At 41.2% G+C, this 25,867-nt stretch overlaps 1 protein-coding gene across 14 annotated transcripts in view; it reads left to right on the forward strand.

Annotated features, from left to right (window-relative positions):
• KCNAB2 (potassium voltage-gated channel subfamily A regulatory beta subunit 2) overlaps positions 1 to 25,867 on the forward strand; it is a 961,933-nt gene that overhangs the window by 63,611 nt on the left and 872,455 nt on the right. For 11 of the 14 annotated variants that reach the window (XM_069239974.1, XM_069239987.1, XM_069239978.1 and 8 more), the window contains exon 2: positions 24,507 to 24,584. The exons of 2 other annotated variants lie outside the window; for them this stretch is intronic. The gene's annotated coding sequence lies outside the window, so the exon portion shown is untranslated. Of the gene's footprint in view, positions 1 to 20,097; positions 20,126 to 24,506; positions 24,585 to 25,867 lie in introns of those variants that run through there. One more of the 14 variants, XM_069239980.1, reaches the window with a different exon arrangement.

The following is a 25,867-nucleotide window of genomic DNA, read 5'->3' on the forward strand; positions in this document are numbered from 1 at the left end:
TAGCTTTTAAGGAGACCAAGGCACCCTCCACATTTAACCCGTTCGTAGGAAATTGAAAGTAAAATGCATCACTGCATAGTGATAATGCAAGTTTATTTTCTTCAGTAGGTTTCTGTGTCAGTTGCAATTTGGGATGCATTCACCAGTGATATGGGGTATTCCAGTCTATGACACATACTTTTTAAAAATAAGTTCTAAACACCTTTTGTTCCTACTACATAGTGTTGAAGGGCTCACGTTTTAAGCAGGCATATCGCTGTGGCGCAAGCGTCTGTAATGTGGGCATGAGAGCATCCTTCTCTCGTTGGTTATCAAGCTTAATAGCAAACACAATGTCGTCTAAAAATAAATCTGCAGCTATGTAAAACCAAAATGATTGGGGGAATTGCGAGGTTTAGAAGGCCTTTTTTTCAGTCGCCAGTGAATATTAATATCCATATGGAAGAACGGGTGCAGTGTGAGCGTTTTCTCACAGGGCATTATTTTGTTGGCACACAAAATTTGTTACACATGAATATGAAGCTGTGCGTTTGCCAAATATCATCACGTCTTAGCGAGTTCTCCAAATTTCACAAGCCACTCCTGGATTTGCGTCTTAGTTTAAAAGCTTCTGAGATGCATGTCACAACCCTAAAGTAAAGGGGTTCCCCATTCCATATGTTGAAAGATATCAAACCATTAAGAAATTGTTTTGAAAAGTGATACTAAAGCTAAATATTTTCACTGTAGTGGGATAACACATGCAGCCAGTATTTGAGTATTCCTTCTTCTGCAAGTGCTTCGCTTAGGTAAATGGTTGCATTTTTTTTAATTTTTTTATTTATTCTCAGATAAATGAGTGGCTATGATCCCGTTTGTTTTTTAATAAGGGGAGTGAAACAAAAAAAGGAATATAGGACCCAATACTAAAGTGTTTCAGGGTTCACAAATCCTCTGATTCGGTAAATCAGAGAGGTTGTGAATGCTAAAACCCTTATATACTAAGTCAATCTAACGATTCAGAGAATGTTTTCCAAATCGTTAAATGGGCTTAGGAAATCATGCCTAATCGTTATTTCAAAGGGGTGTGTTTAGTGCAAAGTATTAATATTTTGCCACAACTCAAAGGAGGTGTTAACCCATTCTTAAGGGACTACTATGCCTATATGAATGTCAAAACAAAAAAGTTTAGTAGAGTGATTTGGTCCATGGGATCACTGCTTGCTCCTTAAAATAAGTTTGAGATGCTTCTGTTTTTCCCCAACACATCTCAGTTTCCTTTATGAAAAACAAGCTGCATTTAAAAATGGTTGATTTATTCAAAAGCAATCACAGACATAGTGGTCAGATGATCCGAACATGCTGCCATCACTGGGATTACAACGGATCGTAGTGGGTCGCAATTTGGGACCTACCTCAATAATATTCATAAGGTAGGTCGAATTGTGACCAAACTGACCTTTTAGTACATAGTTTTCAAAATAGGAATGCATTTAGTATAATTCTGTGCACAAATTATAACCCTTTTTTAATGCATCATTAGTACATCTGGCCCCTAATGTGAAGTATGTATGCCCATGGATTCCTGTCTTCAGTCTCATCTAATTACTGTGGATAAAAATACACAAGACAAAAATCAGGGTGCTCAGTTGAACCCTAAAAACAGAATATCGTCATGCTGTGGCATTAGAAACCATGCAGTCAGACTCTTGACAGATAAAGTAACAAGAGACTAGTTGCATAGCTGTCTCCTTTGTCTATGTCTCATCAGGTGAAGGATAACATCCCCTGTCTCTTGGCCCCAGAACAAGTGACAGCCATGTAGGAGAGCCCCTGCGCTCGTTGGCACCACCTTGTTTCTGAGGGACGGTAGTTTGAGTTAGACTCAAGAGATGAGAACCCTTTCAGAGGCAATTGTGGGGTGACATTTATGTGACAGTGACCTAAAATAAAGGCAAAACACAACCTGTAGTCTGAGGATTTCTACGTTCTCAGAGGAGCATGCTACTGTGAGACAGGTAAAAGTAGATTAACTTTTGCAAACAAAAATCATGAATAATGTCTCAAACGGTTGATGCTAACTTGGGTGCCTCTGGGTCCTGAATAAATGAAATACATTTTTTCAGCTGTGCAATTTGGTCTGCTCTAAGAACTGAGCAGAGAAACTGTGGAACCTTGCAAGGACCGAGCAGCAATCTGTTCCTCACTAGATGAAAGATAACACTCTTGTTCCACCTGAACAAGAGGTGACCAGACAACAAAAGTTCTCTGTAGGGAAAGGTATCACTTCGTACCTTAGGGAAATAGGCTTCCGTCAAACCCAGTTGGATCCCTTTTAGATGCAAGTGGAAGGTGAAAAACATGTCACAAAGCAACTTCAGACAAAAGACAGTTGTAGTCTAGGTTGTTGGTCTACTGCATACTTTGACACTGGTTACAGTGGTTATCCTTCGACATTCTTAGAGTGTAGTGGCGGTTAAAGCAGGTGCCGGTGCCTTAGGAAGCTCTCATAAAAGATATTTTCCCTTGGGGTTTTGCAGTCCAGAAGCTCCATTGCATTAACAGTCAAATGACAACTTTTTCAGGCCACACACAAGTATATGAAAACGTTTGTATTTTCTAGCACACCCTTTTCGAATGAAAGTGAATTAATCTTGGGGGAATAGTCATGCTAGATCTACAGTATGCCATTGGTCAGCTGATTTACACAGCGGCAATTTCACCTCCTTCAAATGTGCCACAGTGACATCACTTACTGTAACTGTATAGAGCTTATATTGACATGGGTGGGATGGGAACGCAGGCCCTCCTGAACTTGAAAGTGCGCTCTTGCAGTCAGTCGTCTTGCCGGGCCCTGCTTTTCAGCTGCCTTGCCTTATTGGGTCTTCAGCATCCAGTCGGGCCACCACGCACACTACAGAGTTGGCTCGCCCCCCAGTCTGCAGGTAGAGCACCCAGGGCAGTCATCTCTATGGCAGCAGGCGGCTCACTCAACGCGCGAGCCTCTGTAGGAGCTCCAGGACTTCTGCGTGGCCGATCTTAGTATGGCTGCACATTCATCAACATATCTGGCATTCTAGACTGCCTCCATCAGGGTCTCCCTCTGGTACTGCTCCAAGGAACGCCCACATCATGGGGGGCTATGAGAGCTCTCTGCTCCGCAAGTCGCTCTTCAGGAGTCCTCAGCAGCCGAGGAGCGTTGCCGGGCCTCAGCACCACTCCAGCTGTGAGCCTCGAGGTCGGGGAGGGTGAGGCCTCACTACCCAGTGTGCACTACCATCCCTCACTAATTGCACACTCAGTGTGAGAAATGCTTTGATGCCCCACAGTGGGTAGGGGCTGCAAAGAAGGAGTCTTACTATTTTAAAGTTATTAAAAAATCTATTTATGCATTTAGATATCTAGATAAAAGATGTGTGAATAAAATGCAAGATTTTTCACGTGCTTTTCTGTAGAACAACCCTCACATCAGAAAAGATGGGAAAATTATACTCCGGGGAAAAAATTGGCTAAAGCTGATTATACTAAAGATAACATTGTGGCTCTTAAAGACCCCATTATGTTTGCTACACTACAGCAGAAGTGCTGCCTTCCCAGTAATGACCTTTATAGATTCCTCAAACTGGCATTGAACAAATTAAGTAAACTACACATTCCATAACTAACTAAATTACTGCCCAGATTGGACAAACGGGGTCAAATACCTTCAAAAATTACAAATTCCATGATAATAAAGTCTTAAAAAATACATACGTTTCCAAAAGAATTGGGGCCATCTGCTTCAGAATACACATTCAATCTCTTTCAGAGCAAACCTGGATGGGCATCTGGAAATTCTCCATCAAAGCAAAAAGGTCTCCTTTACTATCCCAATGTGAAATCTGAACTATACTAACCTTCTTGACCCCAAGTAATCTTCATAACCTAGGCCTAAGCCCCTCAGATCTATATTGGATTTGTTTAGAAAAAAACGAAGACTTGGACCACATATTATATCAGTGCAATTATCTGGAAAGAAATATAGTAAATTATACATAAGTTCTTTGAACCATGCATCTCACTAAAAGTTTATTGATAAAGCCCTAGGCCCATTGATTCTTTATTCTAATCTTGACATAACGGGCCTGAATAGGCTTTATAAACATGAGGATGTGGCACCGCAGACTACCGGGGCGTCCTATTTTTGGACCACAGTCGGACTGTCAGTCCACATTTCGGGATGCTGGAACCGCTGCAACCCGTTTTTTTCTTGCGCGCGTTTGTGCTGCAGTGCAGCCCAGGAGGCACATATGGTGCTCAGGGTCACGCCGCAGCCCCTGGCAGTCTCCCTGACTTTCCCTTCCCACTTACCTAATTGGGTCCTTTCTCTTTTTTCGTCTTTTTTCTTCTGTCTTCATGTCTTCTTTCTTCTTGGTCTTCAATATTGTCTTCTTCCTTGGTGTTTGTCTTCCCAGCATGCCTTGTTCCTTTTCCTTTTCTACTTGGTCTTTTTTTCTCATTCATTTCTATGCGGTCTTTCCCAATCCAAGATGGTGTTGTACGTTCTTCCTGCTGTGTCACTTCGTGTTTCATGGTATATAAGCACTGCAGTTCCATCCTGCAGTTCCATCCTTCCTCGCGTTGCAAACACTTCCGTCTTGGTGGTGATCCTCGCTGCTGTTTCCAGTTGTGTACTCGCTCCTGCTTCTTCCGTGCAGAATTGACTTCGATTTTTTTACCTTTTTGATTGTTCCCTCCCCTCCCCACCTCTTTTTCAGGAGTTCCTGTGATACAGGTTTTTTTCCCCATTACTTGGGTTTTTCCTCTGGGACTCCTTCTGGAGGGTACGGTCTGCCTTGGTGTTTTTTCTAGTCGGGAGCACTGTGGCTACTAGAAGGGGTCGCAATTATCTTGGCCAGTCCAGAACCAGTAAGAAAACAGGCGTCCCTCCAAGTACTGCAGCCTACAGCGGTAAGAGATGTGCAGACCCCAGTGACAGCAATCGTAATCACCAGAGACCACTCGGGCTGGGATAATCTCGCTGGGAACTCTCCTAGCGCATGAAAATCACGGTAGGGGATACCAATTATCGCCTGTGCTTACCAACTTACCGTTGGCAAGCTGTGCGTGAGAAAAAACTTCTGTCCCTTGGCACTCAGTGGAATTTGGCCAGAACTTACCGTTACATCCATAACATGGAGTGAGCCAAACTCTGCTGGCGGAGTGGAATTTATCACCTACCCCTGGTAAGAAGGTCTGCCTGAATGCTTCTGTGCCTTAACCTAGTACTGATTTGTTTGGCCTAGTTCCTCTCCATTGTTTGACCTCTTTTACTCAGGTCATTGCACACAGTGCACGTGTCCACGCATTGTTCTCCACCCTCCATCATTGTTTAATGAGTTTTTTTCCCCTCTTCTGGCATTCATTGGTCTATATAAGCTATAATCTATACCATTTTGGTGACCAGTCTGGTGATTGACTTCTTCCTTTATGTGTTTTAGGGACTAAAACGTGTACTTGCAGGGTCGGTTGATTTATTGTGTATAATAATTAATACATTAACACAGGCTTTTTTTTAATGACGTGTAAAATTCACTGACACCTTTTTAGGGTCGAGCCTGTGTTGCTCGCGCATGCGTATCGCAGCAAGACGCTTTTGTAGTTAGAAAAGGGCTCGGAGCCCTGTCAACTTCACGTCAGTGTTTTTTATTGGTTCGTCGGCTTGCCTAATAAAATCTGCTTGCTTTCATTAGTCGAAGGCACGCATACGTCATGCCTTTTCCGGTGGCTAGCCCTCCTCAAGTGCAGCGACCAAGTACAGAAAACATGCGAGGCTCGCTGTTTTCTGTCCGGCTCGTGGACTGCTTTTTCTCTAATGTACTAGTGCGATCTCGCTTGGCAGAAGTCGAGCGCTTTACATAGTTAATTTCACTTTTTCGGGTTATGTACATAAATGCACTTTTGCCCGATAGGTGAAAAGTCGGGTTAGGAGTTTACAACGCGATCAGCTCTAACATGAGCAAACGCGAGACCCGTTGCATTGTAAATGCTTGTTTGTTATATCGTCTCACAGAACATGCATACGATTGTACCATTTCAACACTGTTAAAAACAAAATATACTTGTTTATGCAGCACAATAAGAAATACGCATGTTCATTCTACAGTTGAAGCATTGTTTCCCTATTCTGTTTTTATGAAGTAACTGTTGGCAAAGATAACATTTCAGGCCTCTGTTGAAGTACTTTAATTAATACTAAGATACCTCTTAAATGATTTTTCCTTAGGGAATGATGGGTTGTTGATGCGTGTGTATATGCAGACTCCCGACGGCATTGTAGGTTGCTTCAATTGTCTACACAGTTCCAATAAAAGGTTTCATCACTTTTGCTGAATGTAATCTGTACAGAAAACCAACCAGCAGAGAATAGTTATGCTTTCTCACAATGTGATTACCTGCTATAGGATCAAAGAGAAAAGCAATTTTATATACCGCTGTAAATTGATGTACTCCTCTCTGACCATTTCAAGTTAAAACGTGTATGCTTCTTTGATACGTTACTCGTTTTGTGTTCAGTATATATCTACTTTGGCAGTAGAACCAACGATTCATAAAAATCTAGTTGGGTAGCTAACCTAAATATACTCTCTGAACTTGGATTTTAATATTGCTTGTAGATAAATATTTCTTTTTTTACAGTTTGACTAAGGAAAGTTAATATTTTAAGCCCCCATTTTGGAACATGAAAAATCCAGTTGTATTGATGAAGTAGTTAAGGCTAATAGTGTAGGCAGATTTCGCATAATTATTTATGGCTAAATTCTTTGTCATTATAATTTTTTGTGGCAGCCTTAACGCTTATCTACTTTTGGCCATTCTTGTCTGTGTAGTACTCCAAACATTTATTCTTATGAAGATTCATGTTATTTGTTAGTCTTTTGTGAGATTGGAGTGTATATAGCTTTAAAAACTAGTTGTTTGCTGCCAATTAAGGAGAGTCCCAATAGATACTAGAGACAGACTAACACTGTGATGAGCGATAGTCTAACCCATCGTGAGACTCGCTGCAGATAAAAACGTGAGTCTGGGTATTATGCTTGAATACAAAAGAATATAGCAAAACCAAAATAAAATGATGGAAAGAGTGTTGAAACTTTTCAAACACTCACCCCCAGTCACAGACTTGGGTTTAATTCATAATTATTTTGCTCGCCACGTCACCTCAGTTTGGATCCAGCCATATGCACATACGTTTTCCTCCTCAAAATCTGTGAGTTGAATGTTGTTAAGGTCTCAGACATGTACACTAAAGGTTAAGGGTGCTAGTCTAGATGACTATGTAGTCATGTCCTGCTTTACTTTCTTTTCAACTATAAATATTAAATTTACATACTGAAAGGTGATCTCACTCTATTTAATTGACAAAAATATTTTTCTTTTCAACGTGTCTGGAAATAGCTTATTAAGTATATCATTCATCCAAGCTGAAATTGCTCTTTCTCTCTCAGCCTCTCACTTTATCTGTCTGTCTCAGGGTTGGGTGGTTGGGCTGCAGGGACTGGCCTCAGGCCAGGCCCTGCAGCCAACCCTGGCTGTGCACGGTGCAAGGTTGGGTGGTTATATAAGGGCTTGAATATAGGGCCTGGATGCAGGCCAGATCCTGCGGCCAACCGCCGCCACGCACAGCCTTCTCCGCGGCGGTGGTTGGATTAACGTATTATAATCAAAATTACTATACGTTAAAAAAAACATTGAAATTTACTGAAAAAAGCAAACGTTACAGGGATGTTATAGTTAGGCTCACATTTTGAATATACCAAATTATAGAAATTCACCTGTTTGAGTTAGTTATCTCAAGTAACTATAGCTTGTGCCCTAATTTAACTATAACTCACACCCTCACTATGCACTGCTAATTACCCCACAAATGACAGCACTCATGACATCTTTGATAACATAATTGATGATCTAAATCTAATATTTGCAGTAAAAAAAATTACGAAAAAACTCTGTATGGCCTGGGCGCAAGTTATAGTTACCTTAGGGCACGAATTATAGTTACTTGAGTGAACCAAGTATAACAGGTGGATTTCTATGGATTGGTATGTTACAAAATGTGAAGTTCGCAGTTTACAAATAAAACTGCCATACCTCGTGTCATGTAGTGCAGGCTAAGGCCTTTGGGACAACCCATAGGGGGAGGGAGGCAGACTGTGAGCAGTCACATCCAGCAAATGCATGCTGGCAAGTACTAGTGCTAGCTGAACGGGGTCCGACAATTAAGTGCTAAGGTAACAGTGATCGGGCAGGAAGTCAGGTCTGTGTGTCTCTGGTGACAGAGCTGTGAGGCTTATCTGTGGTCTGTAGTAGTTATTCTTGTAGCGGCTGCCAGATGTCCTTCGGCCTGGAGGCAGGGGGTTGAAGTGAAGCATAAACCTCGCTAGTGGTGTCAGAATATGCTCGAGTTTTCGGCCAGTCGTGAGCTTGCACCCATCTTCCCAATGTATGTCAGTTTTGCATTTTACGAGGAGAGCTATGGCTGTAAAGCGTCTGATACTTTTCAAGACATCCTGTGTGTAGCCTAGTAGTGCTAGGAGCGGGTAAGGGGGTACGTAGAGCTCTGTCATTTGAGCAAATTTAAAAAAGATCATACTCCAGTAAAGATCAAGGTATCTGCATGTCCATGTCATGTGGATGAAGTTTGCTCCTGCGGGTGTGGCACCTGGGGCTGCAGGATGATTTTGTGTGATCAGATCTTTGTTGGTCCTTGGAGGTGACATAGGCTTTCCTGAGCTATTTGAAATGGAGAAGTTTGTGGCGGGGATTTGATGGCATCAGTTGATTGTGTGCGCAGCATGTAGCCCATATCTTTTCTGTTCAGGGGCGTCCCAGATCCTGCTCCGAGTAGCTGCGAAGTTTAGCGTTGTGTGCCGGGAGCATGGCCATAGTGGCATGATTGAGTTTAAACACCAGTCGTGTGCCACCATCATCCCTATCACTAGGTTTAGTGGGGGAATTCATCTAAAATAATTGGGTAGGTTGGTACGAGCGCTTGTTGCGCTCTGTGTGTACGATGCATTATGAAATTGTCCACCAGGGAGGCAGAGGCAAAGCGAGGACCAGTGAAGAGCGTAAAGACTTGGCCGTCGGGGAAGAGATTCACAAATGTATGGCGGTTGTGTTGTGCCAGAGAGGACATGTCACTGTGGCTTCACAAGTGATGGGGAGCAACGGGTTACCTGCCACAGGTAATACTGGGGAGTATAGGAGGGATCCCCTTAAATTACGCTGGAGTTTCCGTCATTCCCAGCATGTTGTGGATGGGTTGTATGTATCTAGGATCTATCAGGGTCCCCTTCTGGAAAATGCAAGGCAAGGGTGTTGGTGCAGCCAAACCTTTGTTTTTTTAAGTGACTATATATATTTGTGTGTGTGTGTGGGTGTGTATGTATATATATGTATATATATATATGTATATATATATATATATATATATATATATATATATTTGATGGAGCATTTTTATCCTTCACATGAATCAGAAAATGGTGTGGTAGAACCACTAACACAATTTCAATACAAACCCTATTAATTTACACACCATGACCAATATAGCCATTGAAGAAAAACTCCATTCAGAAAATAAAGTTAAGGGATTTATTACAAACTCAAAGTAAAAGTTATGTAGACAATTGGCAAGACCAAGTTATAGAGATACATAATCACCAAGGGTTGCCCAAGGCGCCATGAAATAAGTTCAGGTGGACTAACATGAACAAAATTAAGCATACAAAAAGAACAATAGATATCATTAGCAAGACTATCTGTGATACAGATATTAAGCGTTGCTCAAGATTAGCAATCATCAGTCAGTTCAGTTTAGGAGAGTCTTAATTTTAGCTGGGCACAGGGAAAACCATACAACTTATCAAATCGGGAAGATACATGTATGGAATGAAACACATGCAGGCAAAAAGACAAAGTACAAAAATGGCAAAATGAATTCGAAAAAATAATTATCGGACTGAAGGCTACTAACTTAAGTGAACGAAAGATGGGTAAAACAGGGAAAGTGTCAGCATGTCAGAAGCTCAATCAAGAGTCTTCTGAAAGGCACGGGAAAAGATTTCTATGTCTCAAAGGGGCATCTCAAAGGATAAATGTAGAGAGGAAGATACCTTTTGAAGGGGCACAGCATACTGGATTCTTCATCAGTAGGGTTCTGGAAGTCCGGAGATCTGACCAAAGCCCAACTGGTCAGCAGTACATTAAAGTTAATAAAGTATTCTGCTTTGTCAAAGTTATCAGTCCAACTTACATAGAAGGGGCATCATTCAGTAGAATTCGATCACACAACTCTAAAATGCAACATCCATATTCTTTCCCAAGTCTGTCATGGGAACATCTTCCTTCAGTGTGACTCCACGTAAGTTTGAAAGAATTGTATACAGTCCATGTTCTACTATGTTCTGTTCTCAACCACAATAACAAACATTCTCTCTGTGTCTAAAAAATAGGGCCTGTTACCCAAGTCTTCTAGTGGGAACGAAGTCTGCAAAAAAAAAAAAAATCACATTAGGGAATAAATCCGCATTTCCTACACAGACCGAAAATACAAACTTCAACAGGCCTTACTTATGCTAACGCGAGAGGATTAAAACAGTTCATTCAATATTATTAATACTTCATTAATATCTGTAGTATATTTCATCTTAAACAGGAAAACATAGTCAATGTATTTCAATCGGTATATCAGCAAGGTATATTTCTTTCATTTTTGCATGCATATTTAATTCATCATGTGAAATTCAACATTGTTTCAATATATTCTGTTAGTCTAGAATCTACATTACAATATCAGGTTAATCCTTTTAGCATGTGATTTAAAAAACACCTAAGTCAGACTTTACAGTGTGAACAAGTTGCAGTTTTAAATTCTGTGTCAATGCATCTTCTATGTTCTGACCATTAATACTTTAAAAGAGGCATAAACTGTCACATACTGATGACCTGTGTAACAAGAGGGATGGCACTAAAATGTAAACTACTTCACTCCCCCCTTTGATGGCAAATTGCCATCACAAAATACTCAAATTCTAATTTTAATGAGAAAGCACAAAATTGTATAGGTTTATTTAATGTAAGATCTTCTGAAATGCTCTAACTGCTTGATGTTGCTATAATATAGGCTTTGCCTAGTCTCCATCTCAATCTCCTCTTTTCTTTGTCTGCTCTTGGCTCTTTGTATGTAACTTGTAAAATCCAACTGCAAGTAGGGCACACAAATCTGTGATCAATAGGGGGTCTCAAAATGGTTCCCACTATACCTCTTCCTAAGCTTCCAGGCCACTTTCCAGTGGCTGAAAAAACACTACCTGTAGCTTCTCAGGCACTTATTGCTGTCAATCTGTTTAGGTCCTGTTTCAAGTCAGTCTTGTTTGCACTGTACTTTCTTATCTCTTTACTATTATCAGATATATATGTGCAGCATTGTTGTGCATAGAACATTTTGCAAACTCCGCCTTCCTTTGCAAGAAGTATGTCTAACGCAAGGCAATTTTACAAAGCCATTGATCTTACAGAAACCAGTTTGGGAGACCAGCACACTTCACAGCTGTAGTGGTTACTAGGACCACCTGGTGAGAGACTTTCCAACGCAGCTCCAAGCATGTTTTCCTTACATGCTTCTTAATCAGGACCTAGTCGCCAGAACATAGGTCATGACACCATTCCTGCTGCGGCTGTACAGTTGCCTCTCCAACTTGATGAGACATAGAGAATACCATGTCAGCTAGTCCTGTGCAATAATCCAGCACTCAGTCATCCGTAATGTTGACCAGCGCATTTGCCGGCAATCCTGACAATCTCATTGCCCTTCCCATGATGATCTCATGGGGATATAATCTAGTTTTTCTGTCAGGTGTATTACACAAGCTTATCAAAACAAGAGGTGCTGCATTTCGGCGTTTCAGTGTTGTGGATGTACATACTTTCGCCAATCTGGACTTCAAAGTTCCATTAATCTTCTCTACCAGTGCTAAAGCCTCTGGTCTATATCTGCAATGCAGTATTTGTTCAGCTTGTAATGCCACACACATTTTCAGAACCTCACTGTTGAAATTTGTTCCTTAGTCTCATTCTAGAGAAATCAGAAAGCCGAAAGGAGGAATCAACTCACTAAGTAACAGCTTCGCTACTGTGAGACTGTTTTTTCTTCCAGTGGGGTAAGCCTCTTCCAAGTGTGAGAAAATGCATCCAATGACTAAAACATGTCTCAGTCCATTGCATAATGGCAGCTCAATAATGGTCCTACTGATCTAACAATGTGAGTAAGTGTAACAACTGTGCATTTTCCTACATTCATCTGTTGACATGTGACACATCTGTGACATGTGGCTTCTGCCACTACTCTGAATATAGGGTTGAACCATGTTTGCCTAAGTGTTCTGATTATTACATCTAATCCTATGTGTGCTTGTCCATGGTAATGTCTAGCCATAGGGGACAATAAGTTGTTTGGCAATTCTGCTTTTCCATCACTTGAAACCCAAACATCATCTCCGTTTCTATTAACTCTTCCTGCTCTAACTCAACTTTGTTGTTCTTCCTCTGCCACTTCTTCCTGCAACCTTTTAACTTCTTCCCATGTATCAACAGCCGTCAGTTGGAAATTTCGACATGTCTCATCTTGTACATGACTCACCCACTCTCCATTGAAAGAGGTACAACTTAAGGCGCAATATCCGGCAACTTCGTCTTCATAGATAATACCTAAGATTACATTATCAGTAGATTTTCTGTGTGCCATGCATTTTACAATGGCAGTTTTTGCATGCAACTGTGATACATTCAACAGATTATAAATTCTGTCACTGTTTTGAATAGGAGAGTCATTAAACCGCTCTGGGACCCCAACTGTCCGAAATCATGAACAGCACCAAAACCATACTGACTATCAGGGAAAATTGTCACTTTAAGTTGTTGGGAAACACAGCATGCTCTAGTAAGAATAACCAAATCAGGTACTTGGGCTGAAAAGACTCCTCAAAGCCATGAAGCTTCTATCACACCTGAGACTGTGCAAACGGTATAACCTGCTCTGAGAGTACCATCTTTATCTCTTAAACGTTTTCATCTAATGAAACTTCTTGAATGTCATGTCTTGGTTTGATGCACAATTCAGTCACATCAAGACAGTCATGCTTAACCGCATCCTCGCTGTCACTTGCATTTTCAACAGGATTAGGCATGAGGATATCTGCATTCAATACAATGCATTTCCTGACATTTACATTAGAGAAAGCAAGTATAATCTGCTCATAATGGATTAAACGTGCACTTGTAAGATACTGGGTTTTGGTACAGGTCATCAAAGTTTCCACTGAATGGGGAACAAAAACGTTCACTGGTTGTCCCATAACAATGCCTTAACACTGTTCACTGCTGACGCTAAGAGCAGCCACAGTGTTTAAACAACCAGGCAGCGCTGATGCTACAGGGTCAAGTGTAGCAGAAAAAAGCCACAGGTATGTTTGCATTTCTATGCATCTGTGTCAAAACTGAGAGAGCACATCCATCCCTCTCACAGCAAAACAAAGATTTTTTTTTTTTTTATAATCGGGCATTTCCATAGCTGAGGCTCGGCATAGGCTTTCTCTCAGCTCAGTGAAGGCACATATGCAGTTGTCATCGAGTGGTACCCTATCAAACACATCTTTATTAGCCACTGTAAAGGCTTGGCCATAAGGAAAAAGTTTGGAATCCACTGACAACCGTAGTCCATCATTCCCAGAAAAATTTGAATTTCTTTCTGTGTTACAGGAGGATCCATTTTCATTATTGTTGATATTCTCTCTTGTGACACTTTCCTCACAACTTTTTCATTGTAGTGACCTAATTACGGAACTTCTTTCTTGCAGTCCTAAAATTGTTCTGGGTAAACCTTTTGGCCATTCTCTCCTAAATGATTCAAAAGAGCAGTTGTATCTCTCCTGCGTGCTTCTCTGGTGTTTGATGCAATTGACAGATCATCCATGTATTGGACTAAGATTGAATGATAGTGGATGTTAAGGGACTCCAGATTCTTCGTCATGATCTGGTGGAAAATGGATGGTGACTCTGTATACCTTGTGGAGGTTGGCACCATGCCAAAACATGACTGTCAAATTTAAACGCAAAAAGGAATTGACTTTCCTCGTGCAGCGGTATGGAGAAGAAGGCTTGACAAATATCAGTCACAGTGAAACATTCTGCTTCACAGGGAATCTGAAATAAAATCACTGAAGGATTCGGTACCACAGGACAACATGGAACGACAATCTTGTGTACTTTTCTCAGGTCTTGAACTATGTAGTACTTTCTGTTGGGCTTACACAGTTCTAGAAGGGAGAGTTACATGAACTTCTTAAAATCTCTTTTAAAATACCTTGCGCAATCAAATATCTAATTAAAAGGGTAAATCCAGCAATTGTCTCAGGTAATATAATATATTGGGGTATTTTTGGATACACTGCATTTGGCTTCTCTGTTATTTTAATAGGATCAACTCTTTTAATGCATCCTATTTCTTTTCCTGAAAAATCCCAAACCTCAGATGTCACTGTTTATTTTAAATCTTCGGGCAATTCATTACATGTCATAATTGGTACAACGTGACACTCTAGTACTGCTCTGCAATTTTACAGGGTACATCTTCCTTATTTGTCTATATTACTTTACCTCTGGTAGTGAAGCTAATGAAACAATTTAGCTTGCACAGCAGATCACTGCCTGTCAAACTTACAGGACTCAAATTACAGACCGCAAATTGCTACTCCTTTTCAAATGAACCTATTTTAACAGGAATATACTCTGTTACAGGGTTGGTCAATTGCTTATTTGCGACTCATTCAAATTGGATTCGCTTTCCTGAAAGGGGCAAATGGGGGCACATCAACTGTTTCAAAAGTGGAACGTATAGCTCCGTGTCAACCAAACATAATACATCATGGCACATAACATTGACATTTACATAGGAACCACACTGATTTACTTCTAAGGATGCCCCTAGCATGCAATCCTCATCATCACAGCTATCAGTTTAAATAATTTCAGAAAATTCTTCATCACTCTGGTCCATTAAGGAAAATTGTGGTGGTATCTGATTTGCATTTGCCATTTGATTCATGTTTTGTTGAGAAACAATCATTTGCTGTTGTGTCATGGGGGCTTGGGGTACCTGCATCTGCTGTCCTGGGGACACATTCACGTTCTGTACTCAAGGTCTCTGAACTCTTTGAACTTGAAAGTGATAATTGCTTTGTATCTGGGCAACTCTAGCATAATGCACATGATTATTCACATTATTATATGGACACTCCTATCGCCAATGACCATAATTTCCACACACATGACGGATTAGTTACTTCGATTCCATCAAGATGGAATTCTGATGTGTCACACCTTTGGTATAAGCCAGAATGTTAGTACTCTAGTTGCTCATTGGAACATTGTAGTAAAGCTGCTGATCGCCAGGGAGTTTACTGGCAATCTGCTTCTGGTGTTGAAAGTACATGTTGTACCCTGCATGTCAAAATGTTTTAATGAAATAGAAGGGTAGGATATTTGAAAACTCATTTAAATCGCGTCTTAATTTTTCTTTCTTCAGCACTAACTATAATTTCTGTGACCAAATTAACCCCCCATGTTGTTCCTTTCTAAATTAAAGGTTTTAATTTTTACCATGTTGATTCAATCAAGATGGCTTTCAGCGTGTCACAATTTTGTCATAAGTAAGACTGTTAGCGCTCTAGTTGTTCTTTGGAGCACTCTGGGAGGCTGCAGTAGAATACAAGGGAGTCAACTGACAGACTGCTACTGTTGGAAGTTAATGTTTTACTGAGAATGTCATACTTCATTCTCATATGGCTGAGAAAGACCAAATGAATTTACAGAAGATATGCTCTCATTTAAGCTTCTGGAGCACCTCTTTGGGAATATCATGATAAAACTGTTTTCTCTCAAACATGATTCATGAAATCCCAGCAGGGTAAAATCACCTTAGAACACACCACATTTTCTAAAACTAGTATGATACCATCAACAAATGATTTATATTGTAAATAACAAAAAATTATCATCCTTTACATGTTCTCCTTTTGGTGAACATCAAAACCTGCCATTCACTACAATGCATTTCAGTGGGGTGCTATCATGAATGTTGGTTCCAAGATGGCTGCCATCACTTTCTGGTTGAAGCGCTGACAGTCCATTGGATCTCACCATGAGATCTGTGCTTGGGCTGTGTCCAGATTTGGTTTTCCTTTAAGATCTTGAAAACTGTTAAACAGATTTACACCAAATAATGAAAAGTGTGATCTCCAGAACAAAAGCTACCTTTCTGCCAAATTTGCTGTAATTTCGTACTGCAGTTTAGTCTGCAGTCGTGCCTGAGGACTCTTTGGGAATTAATATGGGAAACACTTTTTTGATTCACCCTTTTTTTCTCAGCCCCCACTTGACGGATCATTCTGAAATTTAACTAGAACTGCTGAATTCCTATGGTTTTCTGCGAGGAAATTCAGATCCTAACTATAATGCCCCTGCAACCTTTGGTTTTTAAGTGAATATATAAATAAAAACAGGGATGTTCTAGTTAGGTTCTGAATTTCCTCGCACAAAACCGTAGAAATTCAACAGTTATGGTTATAGTTAACTCAAGTAACTATAACTGGTGCCCTAAGGTAGCTATAACATATTCCCTCGCCATGCCCCTGTATATGACCTTTACACTCAACTGTAGGGGTTTATTTTGAATACATTTTTTTTGCTCTTTATGTGCTTTCTGATACTGCAAGAGAGCCCTCAAGGGCTCGCCCTTGGTCCTTATTTAATTATTTTTTTATTTATATTTTTTTATGATAAAACAAAGGTTTTTTTTTTCTTCATAAAAAGCCCTTACATGGTACCTGGCACTGCAGGTAGAAACCTTAAGCCTTCCCTGGCAGTGCCAGAGCTGCTTTGACAGCAACTCTGTGCTTGCTGAAGCATTTCATCTCTGTTCCCTGTACGTATGGCGGCTTCAGCCGAGTCCCAAGATGGCTGACAGCTCTTCAACGACTTTGGTTGTTGAATTGTTATTGGCCATTCAGATCTCTGCATGAGATCGGGAGGGGTCGCAAATCCTTTCCATCCCTATATATACAATTTGTATTCCTCTTAATTTATCAAAAACTGCTGTTCGAATTTACACCAAAACAAAAAAGATCACTTTCTGGACCAGGACCTACCTTCCTGCCAAAATTTGATGTATTTCCAAACAGTAGTTTTTGCGCTATTGCTGTTCAAAATCGCTATAGAAACATTAATGGGGAAAACATGTTTTGGGATTCCCCATACTTTTTCTCGGCCCCCCCTGGACGGATCACCCTGAAATTTTCCTGGCAGCAGCTGACAGGACTGGAAAATGTTTTTGGAAAGTTTTGTGAAGATTCGTCAAGTGGTGCTCAAGATGTAGGCAAGTAAAAAAATGCTTTTTCACTAGAAACAAGGTCCTAACTATAACTACCTAGTTGCAACATCCACTAGGTTTTAAGGTTTTATATATATGTATGTATATACATAATCTTCAAACTACATGTATGTGCTGTTAAGAATAGTAACTTTGTAGTTACCTATAAGTACTTAATTTTTCATTCTTTTGTCCTCAGTAGTTTGGCTTAACCATGCTTTGCTGTTCAATATTCTGACAACCATCTGTCTGAATTGGGGTTTACTTGTATGGTGGGCTTGATTTTTAAGCTCACTTTTCTATGTTCTAAGAGTTTTATGTTGCCTTCGCCTAGCTGACGTAATGTCTCTAGGAGACTGGGGTAGACCTTCAAGTATCTGCACTAATAGTGGAAGCTACTAATACCCACTATCTAGGCTATGCTAAGGTCAATATTTTGTGAGGGAAATTAAACCACTACTGGATTTTGTCCCTAAGAAAATGTCCCTGCCTTTCCACTGCCTTTGTTTGCTCTTTAGAGGACTCCAGCAACAAGACCCATGGTACCCTTTGCGCTGCGGGGTGCGATTTCCATTTTTATTGGGTAGTGATGACAGTCAGAAATACTTGCCTAACAAGAAGAGCTGGCACGGAGAATGGTCTTACATGAAAAACCAACATATAAAGCCTGATTTAGATCCTGGTGAATGGGATTACTTCTTTTACAAAAGAATGGGAGATCCGTTATGTTTTGGACTGAGTAATCCCGCCACCAAGATCTAAATCAGGCCCATAGTCTGTTACATCCCCCTCCGTTTCCTTTGTGGAAATCGCAGGGACATGCCATTTGAATTAATAGGACAGCCACCTGAAACTTAATAATAGTAAATCCATTGTTGCACATTGTTTTCTCCCTACAATACCCACCGCTTTAAATATACAGGCAATCTAAGCCAGAAAATGAGTTCTCCGTTTAAAACGGGGTCTATGCACTTGTATTGAGGAAGGTGTGAATCAGTTGTATGAACCTCTAATGCAGCATCCTAGAAGTCGGACAGCAGAGCTAGGAAGAAGATGTGATGCAGAGAATATTCTGAAATGTAGAATCCTCCACCCACTTTAACTCCTCTGTTGAGAATTCCTTAGACTTCGAGACTGCAGTGAGTATCCCCACACCATCTGTCCAGATAAGTGGTATCCCAATTTACTCATAGGCTTCTTTGGTTGTTTAGCTACACTCACAGGTTTACTGCTGCCTTGCCTTGGCACAGTTGTGAACCACTCCTAATTTAGAGGTTTAAAAAGTAAAATGCTTGCATATCTGGAAGAGTAAACAAATTAAGGAACAATACTTCTGGCCTTATGAGTAAATCTCTCAACGCCAACACATCTTTCAAGCCCACTTCCAAAATCTCCACTGTACTTTTCAATCATTCTGACAATCATTCTGACATGCTCTCTACTTTTTCTCGAGATTCTCCCACTTAATAAATTCACTTTCTCACTGCAGCATGTCACTTTCAGTCCCCAAAGCATCAAACCCTGTGCCCTTTCCTCACCCGTGCTTCCCTGATTTATATCGTACTTCAGTTAACCTGGAAGGGAAAGTACCTCTCTTCAAAGAGTAAACCTTCTATGGTATTGTCTCTACTAAAAGAAAAACCCTCAGCTGACTCCTCTGCCCCCCACTATTGATCGCCGTGTCTGTCTGCTCCTAATCTTATAAAGAAAATCTGCAACAACTGCTTTTTAATCATTTTATTTCTTTCCTCGCAACATACCACCTGCTGGACCCCATTCAATGTGGATTGCATAGCACTCCTCAGAAGCTGTTTTTTCATAGCCTTTACCTACCAACGCCACCTGTCTTTACATCTTACACTTCTCAAAGTCTCTGTTGTATTTGGTACTGTGAATTACCCTATTCTCCTACCCACCTTTTCTGATTCTGGAATCATAAATCCTGTACTAACCTGGTTTTCATCCTCTCTTTCAAAACATTCAGTTGCACTCGTTTGGTCTTTACTTCTCCACAACCCTACCGAAAGTCATTTTACAAGGCCCAGTGTTCAGTTAGAGATGTCCTGGCAGTAGAAAGTATTCATTATATTTCAGGAGTAGACCCCAGCTTTGCTGGGCAGCTGCTGTTGCTGCTTCAACATCTCGCTTACGTCTGTCCACCCAGTTTCACTTCTGTTTCCCATATATTTACATTCCATTGTTCATAATGGAATAAAATGACTTTATTGCAGAACAGCAAAACGCTACATGTTTATTGTATCTTGACAAAACTGAAAAGCAAAGACAGCTTGAGCAGGTTAAGAAAATTAACTAATAAAGGAAAACAGTATGTGTCAAGGTCAGTAATCACCCTAAAATTAATAAAGTGAAACATTCTCATTTAAAGGAAACAAATGATTAACAATTCCATACCCAAAGATAATAGGGGTAGTATCGATGAACATTTACATTACAGGAGATAAACTAAAACCTCTTAATTCTTTACAAAATAATTTAATTCATAATGTACATGTACTACTCTTCCTTTTTTGTAGTACATGACGTTCTTCTGCTACCAACATTCACATCTAGCCATGAGAAAATAGGACCAGCAGGACTCCTGATTATGTCATACTCTTCTTCAAAAGTACTTGTGGTCTGATTGTCCAATCCCACATCTCTTGGTACCTGAAGACTACCGTAAGTATGGTTTAGGCCAGGATTCGTTGTCTGATAACGTCACTGTAGTTTCGTCTTGTTGAGATTCTGTGCCACTAAGATAATACAATCCTGTGCACTTTGCCAATTTACTGAAATGCCATAGTCTTAATCTAGGTGAAATGGTGCTAATATTCACTACTTCCATAGGATTATAGAAACAACTGCTTCTATTCATCATTCCTGTCTGTATTTATACTTTTAACCAATTGCCTACCTTCACATTTGAATCTTTCACACCAAGTTTTATGATGTAGTAACCATTATAGAAAGCTGGCCTAGTGTTTAGTGAGCACCTATGGTGTTATCACCTTATACCAGGTCCAGGTATCCCCTATTAGTGAAGTGTAGGCAGTGTCTAGGAAGCCAGGGCTCCCTCGAGGTAGCTGTGGATGAGCAGCCTAGACGTATCTAGGATACATGCAAAGCTTATGCAATACTACTACAGTCACATAGCACCTACGCACATGAAAGAACCACACTGTTACATAAATAAAGGTACTTTATTATATTAACACAAATAATAAAATACTGTATTGGCAATACCCCAGCTGGAGTTAAGTATTATATACTCACTAGCCATCAGTAAGTAGCATAGGAAGCAATAGGCATTGGTAAAAGCAATAGCAAAATAGTAAGGGCCCTAAGGGTGGGTCAAACCATATACTAAAAAGTGGAATGTGAAAGACAGTCCCCCGTCCAAGGGAGTGGAATCAGTAGAAGGAATCTAGAGGAACTAGGAACCCCAAGAGGTAAGTACCAGAGTGACTCCCAGCGACCAGGAGAGCAGAGGTAAGTACCTGGTGTTCCCCAAAACCATCAAGAGGACTTTAGAAAAAGATTGTGCACAACCCATCCAAGACTGGAAGAACCAAAAGGCATATCCTGACAGAAGAGGACCTGCAAAGGAAGGGGACTAAGCCCAGTTCGATTTGGAGTGTCCAATTGTGGCAGGAGCCACTATCCACCCTTCTGTGGGTGCAGCACCAGGTGGACGGTGGACGAAGAAGGTCAGCAGTGCAGCACAGGAGTAGAAGAGGAGTTTCAGAAGTGATGTCTCACTTTGTCAGTCATGATGCAGTTGCTCAGTGGTGCGGGAAAACCACCAACAAGACTTGGCAAATGCAATAGATGGCGAAGAAGGTTTTTCAGGGGTGAAGAGGACCAGCAAGGTCCAGGGGACTCGACCCAAGGAGGGGAGTCCGGGGGGGGTGACCCTCAGCAGCTGGAAGAGTCACACGAAGAGGAGGCAGCCCCCACAGGCAACCCACTAGCTGAAGGCACAGGAGTCGCAGCGAGGCCCACTAAGGACACCTGAATAAGAGACCCACAACACTGGAGAAGCAGGCAGGAAGGAGTGCCGGAGGCTATGGCGACATGGAGCCTGAAAATCCCTTGGAGGAGGATCAAGAGTTGCAAGTTGCTTGGTAGTTGCAAGAGTTGTGGTGCACAGGGGTATTTTCCTGCAAGGAGAAGCAAGTGCTTACCGTCTCCCAAGTTTGCCAGCTGGTAGAGAGGGCCAAGAGGACCACTCCAGACCCCCACCTGTGATGCAGGATCCATTCAGATCCAGAGGAGAGAGGATCCACGCAGCTGGTAGTCGTTGCAGGTGGTGCCTGCTTATGCAGGGGAGTGACTCCTTCACTCCAAGAGAGATTCCTTCTTACTTCTTCTGCAGGCTGAGGATTCATTGCCCTCAGAGGATGCACAGCCTGGGTAATGTTGCAGTTGCTGGAAGGAGCCAGAGAAACAATGTTGCAGAGCGGTAGCATTGCTGGAGTTGCAGATTGTCGGTTCCTGGAGGGTCCAGGTGCAGTCCCAGTGTGCAGAAAGTTGAAGTAAATGATGGAGAGGGGTCCTGCTGGAATCTTGCACATCGAATATGAGGACCCACCCAATAGGGAGACCCTTATTAGCCCAGGAAGGAGGTTTTAGTCACCTAGCAGGGTCACCACCTACCAAGAGAGGGCTGTGACGTCACCTACCTGACCTGGCCACTCAGATGCCCCCCGGGGCTTCTGCCCACTTTGGATTCAAGATGGCAGAATCAAGTGGCCACCTTTCCTTTGCCCAGTTTTGTGCCAGAGCAGGGTTCGGGGGGGGGGGGGGGTCCTAGGACTGGTGTAAACCGGTTTATACAAAGAGGGCACCCAAAGTGCCCTTAAAAGCATACAGGTGGCTTGGGGATGCTAACCCTCCCAAGCCATGTAACACCTATTTCCAAGGGGAGAGGGTGTTGCCTCCCTCTCTCTGTCAGGAAATCCTTTGTTATGCCTTCTTCTGCCAGAGCTGGTCAAGCAGCTGGAGGGCAGAAACCTGTCTGAGAGTTGACAGCAGCACAGGCTGCCTGGAAAACCCCAGAAGACTAGTGGGAGCAATGCTTGGGGTCCTCTAAGGACCCCCCAAGAGTGCATTGAATCATACAGCCAGTATTGGGTTATGATTCTGACATGTTTGATACCAAACATGGCCAGATTCGGAGTTACCATTATGTAGCTGTCCAGTACACTGGTAAAATGGCTTCCCCACACTTATGAAGTCCAGAGTAATGGAGCTGGAGTTTGTAGGGGCACCTCTGCTCATGCAGGGGTGCCCTCAAACACAGGTACCTGCACTTTGCCCTCTGGGCTAGGAGGGCCTACCATAGGGATTACGTACAATGACCTGATGCAGTGACCTGTAGTGAAAGGGTGCATGCACTTTTTGCACGCAGGCTGCAATGGCAGGCCTGTAAACACATGTTGCATGGGCTCCCATGGGTGGCACAATACATGCTGCAGCCCATGGGAACCCCTGGAGGCAAAAATAAAAGCAGCAGTTGCTTTTAAAAGTATAATACACTTGGAAGTAATGTGCCCACACCTGTAGGCAACACCCGGTGCAGTGGCACTGGTCGCTCTGCCGTTCTTTGCAAAAGGCATATTAACCTTACGATAGTCAAAACTTACTCTAGGCTTATTTTTGATCTCTCTTCAAAAAGAACATTAATCAATCACTGACTTAGGTTAACATTTTTATTTACTGAAAATAGCTGGTGGCAAGAAAAACCAACAGCAGGTGCTTCTAAAATGATAATGCACTTGCAAAAACTACACCCTCACCCAAAGTCCACACCAGGTATGGTGGCACCGGTTACACTGCCCTAGAGCCGGCACTGTTTACAACCTATTCGCTGACGGAAATTTAGCAGTCTCTTTTGCAGGCCTATTCTAGAGATTTTTACATGGTATTTTCAGCTCACTAGGCTATTTTTTCAAAATTCATGTTGCTGTGCTTAGAACTTCCTGCTCGTGTTTTATGTGTGATTTAGTCCGAAATTCTTTTTTAACAGTCGCTGTCGTGTGCAAATAAACTCTACCTTTTTTTTTGTTTTGTTTTTTTATATATGATTTAACAGTTTTTAGGGACAGAGTGTTTTACAAAGTAAAACACTTGGTTGTTAAATTCCAATGGAAAATAGACACACTTTTTTTTTCCTTTGTGGGCGTCATTGTAACATAGTACTTTATGTGGCTAAAAGAGGACCCATGGGACAGCCTGTGGTGCTGCACCCGTTCCCTGCTTTGTGCCCACTAGAAAGATAAATGTGGCAGTTTTTTTCAGCCAACATATTATAAGTGTAAAAGCGATAACATAATCATGTTATTCCTGCTTACACTCGAGATGCATTACTTAATCTGGCATTCTCTTTGTATTTACTTTTTCCAGGATGTTGTTACTTACTTTTTTTTCTCAGCCGGCATATAACTTGTCTCCTCACCCTCATAACATATTTCCCATTTTCTGCTTCTCCAGCGTTGCTAGGTCATACGAATGGCAATAGTGCTATGAAAATATCATGACTACACTACATACAAAAAGTCATATTCAAAACCAAGAGCTGTAAGTTTCACAAATGTGGGACCGATTGCACTGCAAATGTTTGTTTTTCTGTTTGTATCTGCATACGATCAAAGAGCATTCTGGGAGCGTTATTAACTGCCAAAAAGCAATACTTATATTTGCAATTTTTAATTGGAACCACTGTCAGTAACGCAAGGCAAGCTAACAGCTCGCTATATTTCATAAGAGAGCTCATGCTAATAGTAACTATTTCCATTAATGGATCATGTATAGAAGTTTGAACACATTTTACTATGGGATACAGATCCTGTCTTGACAGCAGCACACAATTCCATTTCCGACCATTGTAACACTGTAATCTGACAGCCTAAGAGCTTGTGCTGCCGCCGGAGGTGGAGTTTGCTGGTTCAGTGACAAAATAGTAATGAGGACTTGTCCTTGACCTGAAACAATATGTCCCGGACTTCGGGCAATAGTAATTTCCCACCCTTGACCACTTGTTTTTACTTTACATTTTTAGGAGGCCGTGCTGCCAGCTTCCAGGATACCAACTCCTCCTCAGTAGTAACAGCTGTGTTGATGAAAGCCAGATGAATAGGTAATTATTTACAACTTCTGAACGTTTCCATTGCACATACCCTATGTGTAGCTCATTTTCAGCCTGCCATATCGTATTTTTTACTTGCTACAAGTCAAAGCCCCCTGTCTAGATTTTGGCTGGTTTGGCAAACAATGTTTTGCTACTGTAGCTGAGAAGAACAAAGGATTGTAAAGATTCAACATATTCGCTTAGCACAATTTGAATTATTTCTGTGGCTTTGCGCAGGACTACTTCCAGGGTTAAGTTGTTCGATTTTGTGCAGTGCCTCGAAACATAAGAGCCCTTTATACTTAACACAGCATGCATACTATTTGAATATTAGCTTTCTTTACGTACAGTGCCTGAAGCTAGAAGACTGTCCAGTGGGGATTGCAGTTTTTGTTTTAGAATGGCACTGTATTTTCTGCTCAGTAATGCCGCATCCACTGACCATTATTCGCATCAGTAGTTGATCCTCAGTGTCACTTGGGCCTCCGTAAGCATTGTTGCTTTCTGCTGAGGATATTAACAGTACTTAATGCCCTTGGGAAAGGGATTCAATAGCTTCTAACTACTTGCTGCTCAGTTATAGCACATTAAGATGGGAAGAGCTGTCAACAATTGTTAACACTTTATATCAGGTGGCCAATAAGCCTTTGAGCATCGCGGATCCTGATCAAAACAAAACGGGTAAATATGCCTGTTTCTTTTATGCCTCAAGTTTCTGACCACCTTTCCAGAATGCATGCACTCAACTGTAAAGACAGTGCACTACAAACTCAGTATTTCACATACCGTTCAAAATCTCAAACCCCAGTCTCAGTGTATCCTGATGACATTGTGTGTTGCTAATATTAAAATTAAGTATTAAAGACTTAGTGATATTTCAGATGTAGAGAAATGTCAATTTGGAGTAGCATAGGCTGCGAAAATGTTCCTGTCTCACTGACCTTCATTACCATTTCTTTTAGTTCTTTAGTTAAGGATTATAAACAATAAATCAGTAATTGCGGGCATTCATATTGACGTAAATGATCAGCGTTAGGCCTTGGCACTGTAAATGAACTTTGTCACACTTTCAATGTTTGGATATTTTTTTGTTTATTTGGCCTCTCCTATAATCTGGCTGATCCTTAACTCTTTTCTGATGCTAATGGAATGCTGTTTCCTTCAGTTTGCAATAATCCAAAACAGTTCATAATAGAAAAAAATATATGAATTTCTGTTCTAGCATATGTTACCTCATTTATTAAAATATCTTTATTGACATTTGAAATGTATGAGCAAATCAATACGAGCAC

The sequence above is a fragment of the Pleurodeles waltl genome, chromosome 6 (assembly GCF_031143425.1).
Source record: "Pleurodeles waltl isolate 20211129_DDA chromosome 6, aPleWal1.hap1.20221129, whole genome shotgun sequence".
Classification (NCBI taxonomy): Eukaryota; Metazoa; Chordata; class Amphibia; order Caudata; family Salamandridae; genus Pleurodeles; species Pleurodeles waltl.